The following is a 16,145-nucleotide window of genomic DNA, read 5'->3' as shown; positions in this document are numbered from 1 at the left end:
GGGCTAATGGAAAAAGAAAAAAAGAAAAGAAACAGAGAATTCTGTGACTGTGTTTCTACAAAGGCTTGACTGCCTCTGGATTAAGCGGCAAGACTTCTCAGGCTGCAACTGCCCCAGGCATAGGCAGAAAAAAGCTGCTTTCAGGGCTTGTCTCCTGCCTGTGCCTTCACCAGGGGAGGGGTGAAGCCCAACTCAGGTGGAATTCCTCCATCAAGGAATTCAGACCCCAGGGCCTGGTAATTGGAAACCATTAAAACCAGCCTACAACCTCTCCTCTGTCTCCACTATGCCCCCAGCAGGGAGAGTCTTCCAAAGTTGAGGGTGCCGCATCGTCTTATGCTGGTGGTACCCTCAGGCAGATGAGTGCCACATACTGGGCAGGATAAGAAAAACAGAACCCAGAGACTTCACAGGAAAGTCTTTTAACCTGCTGGATCTCACCCTCAGGGAAAACTGACTGAAGTGACTCCTTCCCCCTGATAGGAGGCCAGTTTAGTCCGGGAAAACGCGGCTAGAGTCTATAATACCTACATAGACCCTCTTAAGGATGGGCGGGGGAGGGGGCACCATAAAAGCAGGGCAAGAAACAAGAAAACAAGAACTGAAAAATTATACTCTGTTAAACAAAACCTAAGCTAGAGGCCCAGAAAAAGCTGAACTGAATGTCAAAGAACAGACAGGCAACAAATTCATCCAGCAAGAAAACCCCAGGTAAGAGAAGTGAAAGCAATCTCCAGAGAAAACTAATTAAGGTAATTAAATGTCTAGACACCAGCAAAAAATAACAAATCACACCAGGAAAATTGAAGATATGACCCAGTCAAAGGAACAAACCAATACTTCAAATAAGATAGAAGAGCTGACACAACTAATTCAGAATATATGAACAGACATGGAAAACCTCATCAAAAACCAAATCAGTGAATTGAGGGAGGATATGAAGACGGCAAGGAATGAACAAAAAGAAGAAATGGAAAGTCTGAAAAAACAAATCATGGAACTTATAGGGATGAAAGATACAGTAGAAGAGATGAAAAAAACAATGGAACCCTACAGTGGTAGATTTCGAGAGACAGAGGAGAGGATTAGTGAACTGGAGGGTGGAACATCTGAAATCCGAAAAGAAACAGAAACTATAGGGAAAAAAATGGAAAAATATGAGCAGGAACTCAGGGAAATGAATGCTAATATGAAGCGCACAAATATACGTGTTGTGGGGGTCCTGGAAGGAGAAGAGAAGGGAAAAGGAGAAGAAAAACTAATGGAAGAAATTATCACTGAAAATTTCCCAACTCTTATGAAAGACTTAAAATTACAGATCCAAGAAGTGCAGCGCACCCAAAAGAGAACAGATCCAAACAGATGTTCTCCAAGACACTTACTAGTCAGAATGTCAGAATCAAAGAGAAAGAAACGATCTTGAAAGCAGCAAGAGAAAAGCAATCCATCACATACAAGGGAAACCCAATAAGACTATGTGTAGATTTCTCAGCAGAAACCATGGAGGTGAGAAGACACTGGGATGATATATTTAAATTACTAAAAGAGAAAAACTGCCAACCAAGAATTCTATACCCAGCAAAATTGTCCTTCAAAAATGAGGGAGAAATTAAAACATTTTCAGACAAAAAATCACTGAGAGAATTTGTGACCAAGAGACCAGCTCTGCAAGAAATACTGAAGGGAGCACTACAGACAGGTACGAAAAGACAGAAGAGAGAGGTGTGGAGAACAGTGTAGAAAGAAAAGAAATTAGATATGACATCCAAAATACGAAAGGCAAAATGCTAGAGGAAAGTACTACCCAAACAGTAATAACACTAAATGTTAATAGATTGAACTCCCCAATCAAAAGACATAGACTGGCAGAATGGATTAAAAAACAGGATCCTTCTACATTCTGTCTACAGGAAACATATCTTAGACCCAAGGATAAACATAGGTTGAAAGTGAAAGGTTGGGAAAAGTAATTTCATGCAAATAAAAACCAGAAAATAGCAGCAGTAGCTATAGTAATATCCAACAAATTAGACTTCAAATGTAAAACAGTGAAAAGAGACTAAGAAGGATACTATGTACTAATAAAAGGAACAATTGAACATGAAGACATAACAATCATAAATATTTATGCACCAAACCAGAATGCCCCAAAATACATCAGGCAAACACTGCAAACACTGAAAAGGGAAATAGACACATCTACCATAATAGTTGGAGACTTCAATTCCCCACTCTCATCAATGGACAGAACATGTAGACAGAGGATCAATAAAGAAACAGAGAATTTGAATATTACAATAAATGAGCTAGACTTAAAAGAAATTTATAGGACATTACACCCCACAACAGCAGGATGCACCTTTTTCTCAAGTGCTCATGGATCATTCTCAAAGATAGACCATATGCTGGGTCACAAAGCAAGTCTCAACAAATTTTAAAAAATTGAAATCATACAAAACACATTCTCAGATCATAAGGGAATGAAGTTGGAAATCAATAATAGGTAGAGCGCCAGAATATTCACAAATATGTGGAGGCTCAACAACACACTCTTAAACAACCAGTGGATCAAGGAAGAAATTACAAGAGAAATCAGTAAATATCTCGAGGCAAATGAAAATGAAAACACAACATATCAAAACCTATGGGATGCAGCAAAGGCCGTGCTAAGAGGGAATTTTTTTTTTTTTTGCTTGCCAAACAAGAACTATGTTTATTTAGCTAGTGAATATCTAGAGTAATAAATTTGTACTTCATGATAGCAATCAGGCTCGCAAACACCCAGAAGTAGGAATTAAGGGTTTTAAATGTAGTTATAAAGGTCATAAAAAGTCTGATTAGACTGAGGTACATTTACTCAAAATTTTGAGATTCATTAAGTGGTAGCAAACAAAATAATTCCTCAGAAAAATGCACAGTTTTCAGTATACATTTCATTGGGGGAAGGAGAGGAGAAGAATGTGCATTAACTGGTGAAATCCACCAAGCTGCATATCAATATTCTGTTACACCAAACAGTTTGAAGACAAGGGAAATGTTCTAATATGATTTCAGATTATGTTTCATTTGGCTAAAATAGCGCTTAAGGTTGCTTTGCCACATTAAAAGTTTACTACAATAATTCTCCACATAAACATTTAGACTTCAACTCCAGGACTAAATATGGCATGATTATTTTGCTTTTAATCCTAAGAGGGAAATTTATTGCCCTAAATGCCTATATCAAAAAAGAAGAAAGGGCAAAAATTCAGGAATTAACTGTCCACTTGGAAGAACTGGAGAAAGAACAGCAAACTAACCCCAAAGCAAGCAAAAGGAATGAAATAGCAAAGGTTAGAGCAGAAATAAATGAAATTGAGAACATGAAAACAATAGAGAAAATCAATAAGACCAGAAGTTGGTTCTATGAGAAAATCAATAAGATTGATGGGCCCTTAGCAAGATTGACAAAAAGAAGAAGAGAGAGAGAATGCAAATAAATAAGATCAGAAATGGAAGAGGAGACATAACCACTGACCCCTAAAGGTGGTAATAACAGGATACTATGAAAAACTTTATGCTAATAAATACAATAATGTAGATGAAATGGACAACTTCCTAGAAAGGCATGAACAACCAACTTTGACTCAAGAAAAAATAGATGACCTCAACAAACCAATCACAAGTAAAGAAATTGAATCAGTCATTAAAAAGCTTCCCAAAAAGAAAAGTCCAGGACCAGACGGCTTTACATGTGAATTCTAACAAACATTCCAGAAAGAATTAGTACCAATCCTGCTCAAACTCTTCAAAAAAATTGAAAAGGAGGCAAAGCTACCTAATTCATTCTATGAAGCCAACATCACCCTCATATCAAATCAGACAAAGATATTACAAAAAAAGAAAACTACAGACCAATCTCTCTAATGAATATAGATGCAAAAATTCTCAACAAAATTCTAGCAAATCGAATCCAACAACACATTAAAAAAATTATACATCATGACCAAGTAGGATTCATCCCAGGTATGCAAGGATGGTTCAGCATAAGAAAATCAATTAATGTAATACACCATATCAACAAATCAAAGCAGAAAAATCACATGATCATCTCGATTGATGCAGAGAAGGTATTTGACAAAATTCAACATCCTTTCCTGTTGAAAACACTTCAAAGGATAGGAATACAAGGGCATTTCCTTAAAATAATAAAGGGAATATATGAAAAAACCCACAGCTAATACCATCCTCAATGGGGAAAAACTGAAAACTTTCCCCCTAAGATCAGGAACAAGACAAGGATGTCCACTATCACCACTGTTATTCAACATTGTGTTGGAAGTTCTAGCCAGAGCAATTAGACAAGAAAAAGAAATACAAGGCATCAAAATTGGAAAGGAAGAAGTAAAACTATCACTGTTTGCAGATGATATGATACTATATGTCAAAACCCTGAAAAATCCACAGCAAAACTACTAGAGTTAATATAGCAAAGTGGCAGGTTACAAGATCAACATTCAAAAATCTGTAGTGTTTCTATACACTAGTAATGAACAATCTGAGGGGGAAATCAAGAAACGAATTCCATTTACAATTCCAACTAAAATACTTAAGAATAAATTTAGCTAACTATACAAAGAAAACTACAAGAAATTGTTAAAAGAAATCACAGAAGACCTAAATAGATGGAAGGGCATACCGTGTTCATGGATTGGAAGACTAAATATAGTTAAGATGTCAATTCTACCTAAATTGATTTATAGATTCAATGCAATACCAATCAAAATCCCAACAACTTATTTTTCAGAAATAGAAAAACCAATAAGCAAATTTATCTGGAAGGGCAGGGTGCCCCGAATTGCTAAAAATATCTTGAGGAAAAAAAAATGAAGCTGGAGGTATCACGTTGCCTGACTTTCAGGCATATTATGAAGCCACAGTGGTCAAAACAGCATGGTACTGGCATAAAGATAGATATATTGACCAACGGAATGGAATAGATTGTTCAGATATAGACCCTCTGATCTATGGGCATTTGATCTTTGATAAGGCAGTCAAGCCAATCCACCTGGGACAGAACAGTCTCTTCAATAAATGGTGCCTAGAGAACTGGATATCCATATGCAAAAGAATGAAAGAGGACCCATTTCTCACACCCTATACAACAGTTAACTCAAAATGGTTCAAAGATCTCAACATCAGGTGTAAGACCATAAAACAGTTAGAGGAAAATGTAGGGAGATATCTTATGAAACTTACAATTGGAGGCGGTTTTATGGACCTTAAACCTAAAGCAAGAGCACTGAAGAAAGAAAGAAAGAAAGAAATGGGAACTCCTCAAAATTAAACACTATTGTTCATCAAAGAACTTCATCAAGAAAATAGAAAGACAGCCTACACAATGGGAGACAATATTTGGAAATGACACTTCAGATACAGGTCTAGTATCCAGAATTTATAAAGAGATTGTTCAACTCAACCACAAAAAGACAGCCAGTCCAATTACAAAATGAGAAAAAGACTTGAACAGACACTTCTCAGAAGAGGAAATACAAATGGCCAAAAGGCACATGAAGAGATGCGAACGTCCCTGGCCATTAGAGAAATGCAAATCCAAACCACAATGAGATGTCATCTCACACCCACCAGAATGGCCATTATCAACAAAAAATGACAAGTGCTGGAGATGATGTGGAGAAAGAGGCACACTTATTCACTGTTGGTGGGAATGTCAAATGGTGCATCCGCTGTGGAAGGCAGTTTGGCGGTTCCTCAAAAAGCTGAATACAGAACTGCCATATGACCCAGCAATACCATTGCTAGGCATCTACTCAGAGGACATAAGGGCAAAGACACAAATGGACATTTGCACACCAATGTTTACAGCAGCATTATTTGCAATTGCAAAGAAATGGAAACAGCCAAAATGTCCATTGACAGACGAGTGGCTAAACAAATTGTGGTATATACATACGATGGAATATTATGCAGCTTTAAGAAGAATAAAGTTATGAAGTATGTAATAACATGGATGGGCCTTGAGACCATTATGCTAAGTGAGACTAGGCAAAAACAAAAGCACAAATACTGTATGGTCTCACTGATATGAACTGACATTATTGAGTAAACTTGGAATATTTCATTGGTAACAGAGACCATCAAGAGATAGAAATAGGGGGAAGATACTGGGTAATTGGAGCTGAAGGGATACAGACTGTGCAACAGGCCTGAATACAAAAACTCAGAAATGGACAGCACAATACTACCTAACTGTAACACAATTATGTTAAAACACTGAATGAAGCTGCATGTGAGAATGATAGAGGGAGAGGGCTGGGGACATAAATGAAATCAGAAAGAAAGGCAGATGTTAAAGATTGAGATGGTATAATCTAGGAATGCCTAGAGTGTATAATAATAGTGACTAAATGTACAAATTTAAAAAATATTTTTGCGTGAGGAAGAACAAAGGAATGTCATTACTGCAGGGTGCTGAAAATAGATGGTAATTAATATTTGAAAATGTCACCTTATGTGTGAGACTAAAGCAAAAAATGTTTATTTGTCACAAAATTTATATTTTGACTAGTGTATTTCCTAGTATAACTTATGTAGATAGTTTGATTGAACACCATAAGTACTTGGAATCTCAGGTAGGACATGAGATTTTGTTGGTTTGTCCAGAGTGATGCCCCGATGAATCCCAGAGTGATTCGATCAGTGAGTGGAAAAGTATTTGCAAAGCCCCCTTTGGGGAATGGTGAGAACGGGGAGAAATTCAACTTCCCCAAGTTGAATTCTTGATATTCTCACAAGCAGTGTGGACAACCAAAGCTACAGGCTGAGCCTCCAGTCTTGGGGTTTGTTCATATGAAATTTAACCCCACAAAGGATAGGTTAAGTCTACTTAAAATTTAGGCCTATGAGTCACCCCCAAGAGAACCTCTTTTGTTGCTCATACGTGGCCTCTCTCATATTTAAAAAATATGAATGACCATCTATTTTCAACAGCTTGCAATAATGACATTCCTTTGTTCTTCCTTGTGCAAAAATATTTTAAAAATTTGTACGTTTAATCCATGTGCATGTTTTGAGCACATTACGTTCAACACACATTTTACTAAGTGTTTAAAGCTTTTAGCTTACAAAAAAAAAGAAATGTTCCTTGCCTCATACCCTGTTGGGGAGACAGATGTATATCAGAAGAGTAACAGAAATTGTGATATATGTTGAACACAAAAAAGGACACTTTTCATGTGGCCTGTTAAGGAGATGAGATCTGGGAAGAATTTCACAAGGAAATGGTTATGTGAACTGGGTCTTTGAGTGTGAAAAGTTTACTAACTGGAGAGGGGGACGGCAATGGAGGCTTCAGCTGGACTTGAAGAAAGGAACCTGATTAGTGATGCCCACCTTTGTGTGCCAGGATATAAGGACCGGCACTTAGGTATTATGCTAAGCATTCTTTATGCCTAACCTCACTGAATTCTCACAACAGCCTAGATGAGAAAACAGATATATTTCTGGGCAAGCCAAAACTCACAGTCCTATTTCTACACACTTCTGGGTCAGTGCTTTGCTTTTTTTTTTTTTTAATTTTATTTATTAATTAAAAAAATTAACAAACCAAATCAAACATCAACATATATAATCAGTAATTCACAATATCATCACTTAGTTACATATTCAGCATTTCGTAGAACATTTGCATTAATTCAGAAAAAGAAATAAAAAGACAATAGAAAAAGAAATAAAACAGACACAGACAAGGAAAAGAAAAGATTATACCTACCATACCCCTTACCCCTTGCTTTCATTGATCCCGAGCATTTGAAACTAAATTTATTTTAACATCTGTTCCCCCTATTATTTATTTGTATTCCATATGTTCTACTCGTTTGTGATAGGTAGATAAAAGGAGCATCAGACACAAGGTTTTCACAATCACACAGTCACATTGTGAAAGCTATATCATTATTCAATCATCCTCAAGACACATGGCTACTGGAACACAGCTCTACATTTTCAGGCAGTTCCCTCCAGCCTCTCCATTACACCTTGATTAACAAGATGATATCTACTTAATGCATAAGAATAACCTCCAGGATAACCTCTCAACTCTGTTTGGAATCTCTCAGCCATTGACACTGTCTCATTTCACTCTTCTTCCTTTTGGTCGAGAAGGTTTTCTCAATCCCTTGATGCTAAGTCTCAGCTCATTCTAGGGTTTTTCTCAATCTCCTGAGGCTGATTCTCAGCTCACTCTAGGATCTCTGTCCCACGTTGCCAGGAAGGTCCACACCCCTGGGAGTCATGTCCCACCTAGACAGGGGGAGGGTGGTGAGATTGCTTGTTGTGTTGGCTGGAGAGAGAGGCCACATCTGAGCAACAAAAGAGGCTCTCTTGGGGGTGACTCATAGGCCTAAATTTTAAGTAGGCTTGACCTATCCTTTGTGGGGTTAAGTTTCATATGAACAAACCCCAAGACTGGAGGCTCAGCCTGTAGCTTTGGTTGTCCACACTGCTTGTGAGAGTATCAAGAATTCAACTTGGGGAAGTTGAATTTCTCCCCGTTCTCACCATTCCCCAAAGGGGGCTTTGCAAATACTTTTCCACTCACTGATCGAATCACTCTGGGATTCATCGGGGCATCACTCTGTACAAAACAACAAAATCTCATGTCCTACCTGAGATTCCAAGTACTTATGTGTTCAATCAAACTATCTACATAAGTTATACTAGGAAATGCACTAGTCAAAATATAAATTTTGTGACAAATAAACATTTTTTGCTTTAGTCTCACACATAAGGTGACATTTTCAAATATTAATTACCATCTATTTTCAGCACCCTGCAGTAATGACATTCCTTTGTTCTTCCTCACGCAAAAATATTTTTAAAATTTGTACATTTAGTCACTATTATTATACACTCTAGGCATTCCTAGATTATACCATCTCAATCTTTAACATCTGCCTTTCTTTCTGATTTCATTTATGTCCCCAGCCCTCTCCCTCTATCATTCTCACATGCAGCTTCATTCAGTGTTTTAACATAATTGTGTTACAGTTAGGTAGTATTGTGCTGTCCATTTCTGAGTTTTTGTATTCAGGCCTGTTGCACAGTCTGTATCCCTTCAGCTCCAATTACCCAATATCTTACCCTATTTTAATGTCAGTTCCACCCTCTGATACAACTCTGCTCCATGGAGGCTTACGTCATCCACTTGCCCTGACCTCTCTTCCCAACTACTTACCTCTCCAATTCTGGTCCTCAGCCACAGAATGGCTTAGGCAGCCTCTGGGTTTCCTTTACACCTCTGCCTCCGGCCATCTTATTAGGGCCTTCTAGAATGGTCCATGAGACATCTCAGTTCCTTCACCATCTTTTTTCTCCACTCCACTTCAGCCAGGACCCTACCCTCACACAGCTTTTCAGCTGAGATTGTTAGTTAAGACATTTCTCTCTGATAACTTCCATCTTTTTGTCTTTGCTCCATCATTGATTCCCATTACACCTGTTCTGAGACCTTCTGATCAGTGGCATCAACTTTCCACAATTCTCTTGCATCTTTATCCAAGATACATTTGGTGACCTGTTGTTTTAAGCATTCTTAAGAGGTGAGATCTTGAAATCCTTGACCCCATCACACCTGCCTAGCAAAAGTCCTTCCTTTGACTAATTTAATTGCTCACTCCTTGTGTGCTTATATCTTTTTTAAAAATTGAGATATATTATATACTCACATACCATATAATCATCCAACTTGTACAACCAGTGGTTCACAGTATCATCATATAGCTGTGTCTTTGTCATCACAATAGAGTCTTTAAAATTTTTTTATGCTGTATGGCAGGGTCACATTTCATTATTTTTCCATGTGAGTATCCCATTATTGCAGCACTATTTGTTGAATTTTTGTTTTTTGGAAGTTCATGGAGTGGAAATTGAACCCAGGTCTCCTGCCTGGCAGGTGAGAATTCTACCACTGAACTACCCTTGCACCCCCACCATAGACTTCTGAACATTTTCATTACTTCCCCCAAATTAAGATAAGAATAAAACTAAAAATAAAAGTGAAAAAGAACACCTAAATCATCCCATACCCCCACATTAGTTATTTATTTTTTGTCATTTTTTTTTCCTACTCATCTGTCTATACACTGGATAAAGGAATGTCAGTTTATGGGGATTCCCTGGAGAACAGGGTAGAAGAAGGGGCACTGTGCAGGATTAAGAAACGACAGACACAAGATGATAGTTAAGATGGGTCAGGGGACTCAAGCTCATCAGGAGCAAGAGCCCCGAATACACTGACGCCCACATATTTATTGTGCTCTTATATGGGAACTGCTTTAGGGCATATAACCAAACCAAGATTATTTTTGAATAACTGTCATGCTTACAAAGCTACAAAGTTTGGTTCCCAGCTCCTTATCCCAGGAACCATTTATTTCTTATCAGAATGTTCTCTTTAGACCTCCTCAGACCTTAAAGTTAATATTCTCAAGGACAATTGCCACATTGGTTTACCATATTAGGAGAGCATGGTTTGCCTATACCCCGTGTCCTCTGTCAACCTCCTTGAGAACACCTGCTTCTGTAGTTTACCACATAGCAGAGCACAGTGTGTCTATGCCCTTGCTTCTGCAGTTTACCACATTAGCAGAGCACGGTGTGCCTATGCCCCGTGTCCTTAGTCAACCTCCTTGAGAACACTTGTTTCTGTAGTTTGCCGTATCAGCAGGGCACAGTTTGCCTAGGCCCCACGTCCTCAACTATTAGCCAACTTCCAGAGTCTTCATGGCTGGTCTCTGAAAGTCAGTCAGAAGGTTTTCACAATCACATCGTCTGTGTGCCTGTATCTTGACTGCTCAAACTGGCTATAGATAAATTATACAAACCATCATATTACTAACACTGTAAACTCAAGAGTTTCCATCCTCAACTGGACTCTCAACACTGTACTTGAAATCTTGCCATATTTCCCAGCACTCCAATTTGCCACAGGGTCTACTTCAAATCCATAATCAAACTTGACTAGAAGCTTCATTAGGGCAGGATCCTTGTGTGGCTTCCCCCGCCCCCCCCCCGCAACTGAATCCTCAGCGCCAAGACAGGCTTACTAGATGATAGGTGCTCAATAATTATCTGTTGAACGACAGAGAGGTAGTAATAGCGGTAAGCATTCAGTAAGTATTGGCTATTTGTCTGATTCTTTTCTACAAGAGTTGTAATATGTATTAACTCATTTAATCCTCACAAGAACGCAATGAAGTTAGTGAGGAAGTATATCATTCCCATTTTACAGATAAGGAAATTTAGAGAGACAGCTTGGAGGGATGAAATCACAAAGCTTATAAGTGGTAGAGTGGGTATTTCATCTTTATAACCTATAAATGCTTAACTGGTGCAATCGATTTCCGTTTTTGACAGGCTTTGATTTAGGTGCCTAATGACAATCAGGCAGCTGTACTTTAGGCTCAGGAGAGAGGTGAAAGTGGAAATTAAAATTGAGGAGACGACAGTATATCCACGGTGGTGGGAGCCGCTGGAGCACATAACCTGGTGAAGCAGATAACCTGGTAAGCTTGGAAAACCTAAAACCAGCCTTGTTCACACCTGTTGCTTTGGCATAGCGTCTCCAGCAGTCCCGGGATGGAAACTGGTGGTGTGTGCGCAGAAGCGCTGTGGAGCCTTGCATCTGGGTTGCTAAGGCGCATTTTGGAAAATACTTCCGAGACTAACTCTCAAGTGGAGAACGCTGTTATTGCACTGCTTGGGTCTTTTTTTCTATCCCCATTGCTTTTTTCCCACTTTCTCTAAGAGAGAGAGGCCGCAAGTACTGAGCTCCAAAGTCAGTCCCATTACATCTCACCAAGCTGTTCTTGAGGAAAAGAATTATCCTCATTTTACAGACAATAAGAATAATGAACACTATCACCTAGCATCCGCTACGTGTCAGGTATATTTCGTGCATGAGTGTATTTCAAGCATGATCCCAACCGATTCTTACAACGACTTCGTATTCTGAAGTTGAAACTATTGCTATGGATGGTAAAACTGAGGCTCAAAGAAGGAAGGTATCCTGTCCTAGGGCGCAGAGCAAGTTAGAGAGATGGCATTTGAACTCGGGTCTTTCCTGACCCAGAGGCTAAGAGGCCTCATTACTGACAGATTTGTAGCATGCCCTCAGGGCTTTTCTCTGTGTACGTGAGTAGGAAGGGTAAAGGGATTCGAAGGAGAACGCGAGGACGCTAAAGTCGATTTCAGCCCAAGATTCCAGTATCTCCAATCCAGGATTTTCCCGGGCCTAAGTGGCGGCGCATGCGTATGGCCTCCCGTTCAGCCCCGCCCCACCGGGTGGGCGCCGCTTTTCGCTTTCGGCTCTGGGGCTTGCGCACTTTGTCCCCAGCCAGCGGCTTCTTCCCGGCCGGGGACTTCCGGTACGTTGGGGAGCGGTTCCGGGTCGTGGAGCGACTCCGGGAATCCGGGCTGCTACTTTGCGGGCCAGTGGCGGCGGGCAGCGGGGCAGGAGGGCGAGCCTGGGAAGCAGCAGCTGAGCGGGCTGGGAGGAGAGCCGTTCCGAGGATCCCGAGAGTGCGGAGTTCGGGGCAGGGGCCGGGAGGACCAGGGGAGCCGGGCTCTTTCCTCTGAAACCTGTCCTGGGGCCGGCCTGGCCCACTGTGTGGGAGCAGCTTCAGGTAAAGGTTGCCTTGCCCGCTGGCTCATTCGTTCGCCCGCCAGCCCGCGCGCAGGGCCTGGCGACCCTCCTCCACTCCCCCGCGCTCCGCTTTCCGTCAGGCCCTTGCTTTTGGTTCCCCTGGGAACATCCGTTTCCTGGCCCTTTCCAGAACCGGAGGCTGACAAGACCCTGACAGCTCAGTGTGTTATTTGGAAGAGGAGAAACTAGTAGACCTGGTAGGAAGGTGCGGTTGGCCCCGGCAGTTTCTGGTCCTACACTAAGAAACATTTAGTTGACCCGATCTTCATAACGTGAAAATTAAAGCATTGCCTGTGGTCCTTGGTTCCTAACGCCTCTTCTCCCTGTCCCCCCCCCAATGGATTAAACAGTCTCCGCGAATCTTTTTTTTTTCCTAACTGAGATGTTCTTGGAACTTCGTTTCAGCTTTTTGTTTATGGAAGTGGCAAGGAGTCTTCTAGATCTGTTTAAAGTTGGAAAAAAGCGAGAAATGATTGTAATTTAAACACGAGTATTACTTTAACTGGGGACCAAAAAGTTATCTCAGAAATTGGTTGAAACTTCGTTCTGAATGAATGCAAGTAGTTTTCAAAATCCATTAAGTACCTGGCACTGTGCAAAAGTTGTGAACCAAAATGAACAAGGTCCCAGAGATCCCCAGGTGTGAAGAGTCAAACAGGGAGGCAGGTGTCTACACGCATTAGTTGTTGTTTTTTTTTTTTTTTGTCAGCATTCTCATCTCTTTTTGACAGCAGAAGGAGTGGATTCCTAAAGTTAAAATCCACTAGGGCAGGAAAGCAAAGTCCATGTTTTATTTCTCATATTCTATGAACTCATAGAAGGTGCTTAGTAAATATTTAGTGAAGAGTTCTTGATGAAGCATTGATAGTTTTCATCTTTTTCAGTTTACTTACCTCCAGGCTTACTTCCCATTCAGCTTTGTACTCATACCGACCTTTAACTACTCTGTATGCAGACTGCACTCATCACCTAACAAGCCTCCTTACCAGACTCCTGGCTACCTCTCCAACTACTCTTGAAAAGTCCCCCTTTAATTACCCCATCCTAACCCATTACTCTAGATAAGTAGGATCTCAATTTCCCTTTCTTCTTTCTTATGGCAGTTGCTTTTTTTTTTTTTCCTCACATTTTCCCTGCCTTGTAGGTTCTCCTGTTCTGTTTCCACCTATTGAGATGCTACCTATGGCCTAGCTGAAGTTGGCCTCCTTCAGCTATCTGGACAAATTCCCTGGAAATACTTTATGCTTCTCTAGAAGCATTCATTATCATTCCTACAATTATTTCATTTAGCAAACATTTACTGAGTATGGTTTAATACTCAGCACCATGTTAGGTACTGGGAACTTAAAGGTAAATTACACTCAGTCCTTGTCCTCAGGGAGCTCAATTTAGTAAAAAGAAAGAAATTCATAATGTATAACAGAGCGATAAGTACATTGAGAGTTACACTGGTGATGCAGTGGTGGCATAGAAGGGGAGGGTTTATGGGGATATAGTGGGATATAGCTGGGGAATACTTTGTAATATGGGTAAACCAAGCTTTATTGAGTGTTTACTATATTCTGAGTATTGTACATTTATTTTTCTTCAATCATTTTAACCTCAATTTACAGAATGGGGAAACTCAGGATAAATTAAACAATTAGTTTGTGACAGAGTCTGGATTTAAACCCAGGACTCTCTGATGCCTGTAACTGCTTTTTCTCTATTATGTGCCTTCTTTCTCACACCATAGCTCTCTTTGTACAAGTATATATTGAAGTATCTATAAAAAAGAGAAAGTATGAAATGCATAGAGAAGTTGGTAGTCTAATCTCTCTTTTTAAATGTATTTCTCTTTTGAAGAGTGGGGAAATTTGTTTTTCTTAGTGACTCAAGTAAAGACTTTAGAAACATATTTATATATACTTTGGGCTGAGAGAATCTGCTTTATTGAGCTTTATTGAATGTTTACTATATTCTGAGTATTGTACGTATGTTTTTCTTCAATCATTTTAACCTCAATTTACAGAATAGGGAAAGAAGAGAAAGAAGAGAATCTGTTGGAATTCTGTTATTCTCATGTATAGGCTTTGTTGTTAAGGACATGGCAATGGATGCCAAATTATTTTATGACAAGGATTTCTGTCACAGTACCTATTTTTCCCCATGATAAGTGCCTTGATCTTATTTGACTTGAGTTTGAAGTTTTTGAGAAGTTATTCTCTAAAGTTAGCACATTTTAGCTTGTTTTCAGTTAAAAATGGTTGGGCAGTTATCTTTCAGTTGTTGTTAAATGCTTTTGTATACCTTATTTCCTTTAATCTTCATAATCCTGGAAGACAGGTAGTATTAACCCCATTTAACACAAGTAGCATAAGGCTTAGCAGTTACTTTGCTCAAGAGTCACATAGCTGGTGAGTGATAGAGCCGGAAGTAGTTGGGCAAAAATGAGTAAGCAGATACTTACTCAGTTCTTTTTTGAGCATCTACCTCAGGGGTCACAAACTCAGATGTCCAGGGTGTAATACAATAAGTAGGGAGGGATGGACTGAGGTGAACTGGAGAGCATATGGTGGCAGCTGCTGTTCAGCTCCAGCTGATTGTTGTCTTGTGAGGGAGTGGGATCAGTGTCCCTGGATCTCCTTATTTTTTTTCAGGAGATGTTAGAAATCTAAATGTTGATAGTTTGTCTTAAAATTTTGCCATTTTCAAAGTTATCATGTAGGCCAAAACACATTTGTGGACTGCGTGTGATCTTAGGCTGCCTGATTGTGAATCCTGATCTACCTGCTGCTGAAATTTTGGTAGGTACTGTTCAAAGCAGGAGGCACAACCCATATTGTGTTGTTGATCAGAAATCTACTGGTAAATGGTCAGAGTGAGGGGTGTTTGTAATTGACTTTTTTGCCAGGTGGCAGGGTGAATGCTTCTATTATTTAAGGCTACATTTCAGGAGGGGTGGGGTTTAGATGAGGAGGTAACCTTATAATAATTTTATTTTGCACTTTTAGTATTTTAAGCAGTACCAGATCTTGTCTTGTCTCTTTTGGTCCTCTACAATATTATGAAGTGAGTAAGGGGGTAATTATAACCTCTTGATGAAAAAATCGGCACTCAGTGAATTACAATATAATAGAAAATGTGCTAGACTAGAGGGACTTGATTCTGAATATAACTGTCATTAACAGCGTTTTGATTTTGATCAAGCCCCTTAAAAATCTTTGACTCTTCTTGCCTGTCTGGATAATAATGAGGACTCTGATTCACCTCTTTCTGAGGTTCTTTCACTATACCACACTTTCTTTTTTTATTTTTTACATGGGCAGGCACTGGGAATCGAACCCGGGTCCTCTGGCATGGCAGGCATGTACCACACTTTCTAATTCTAATTGACATGTTTAAAGTCTTAGAGCTGATCACAGGCAGACCTGTGTGAAGAATGACTGACATCTAAAACACT

General features: G+C 39.7%; 1 protein-coding gene and 1 long non-coding RNA gene across 8 annotated transcripts in view; both read left to right on the top strand.

Moving 5' to 3' along the window:
- LOC143660056 (uncharacterized) overlaps positions 1-11,554 on the top strand; it is a 35,789-nt gene extending 24,235 nt beyond the window's left edge. The window contains exon 3 of the long non-coding RNA XR_013163826.1: positions 11,416-11,554. This is a non-coding gene — a long non-coding RNA (uncharacterized LOC143660056). The remainder of the gene's footprint in view (positions 1-11,415) is intronic.
- Positions 11,555-12,374: 820 nt separating this feature from the next.
- MAPKAP1 (MAPK associated protein 1) overlaps positions 12,375-16,145 on the top strand; it is a 353,385-nt gene continuing 349,614 nt past the window's right edge. For 5 of the 7 annotated variants that reach the window (XR_013169319.1, XM_077144989.1, XM_077144944.1 and 2 more), the window contains exon 1: positions 12,436-12,683. The gene's annotated coding sequence lies outside the window, so the exon portion shown is untranslated. The other 2 variants (XM_077144983.1, XM_077144975.1) reach the window with 2 other exon arrangements.

Source organism: Tamandua tetradactyla, chromosome 2 (genome assembly GCF_023851605.1).
Source record: "Tamandua tetradactyla isolate mTamTet1 chromosome 2, mTamTet1.pri, whole genome shotgun sequence".
Lineage (NCBI taxonomy): Eukaryota > Metazoa > Chordata > Mammalia > Pilosa > Myrmecophagidae > Tamandua > Tamandua tetradactyla.
The sequence above is the reverse complement of the archived record's forward strand: the minus strand, read 5'-3'. Positions and strand labels throughout refer to the sequence as shown.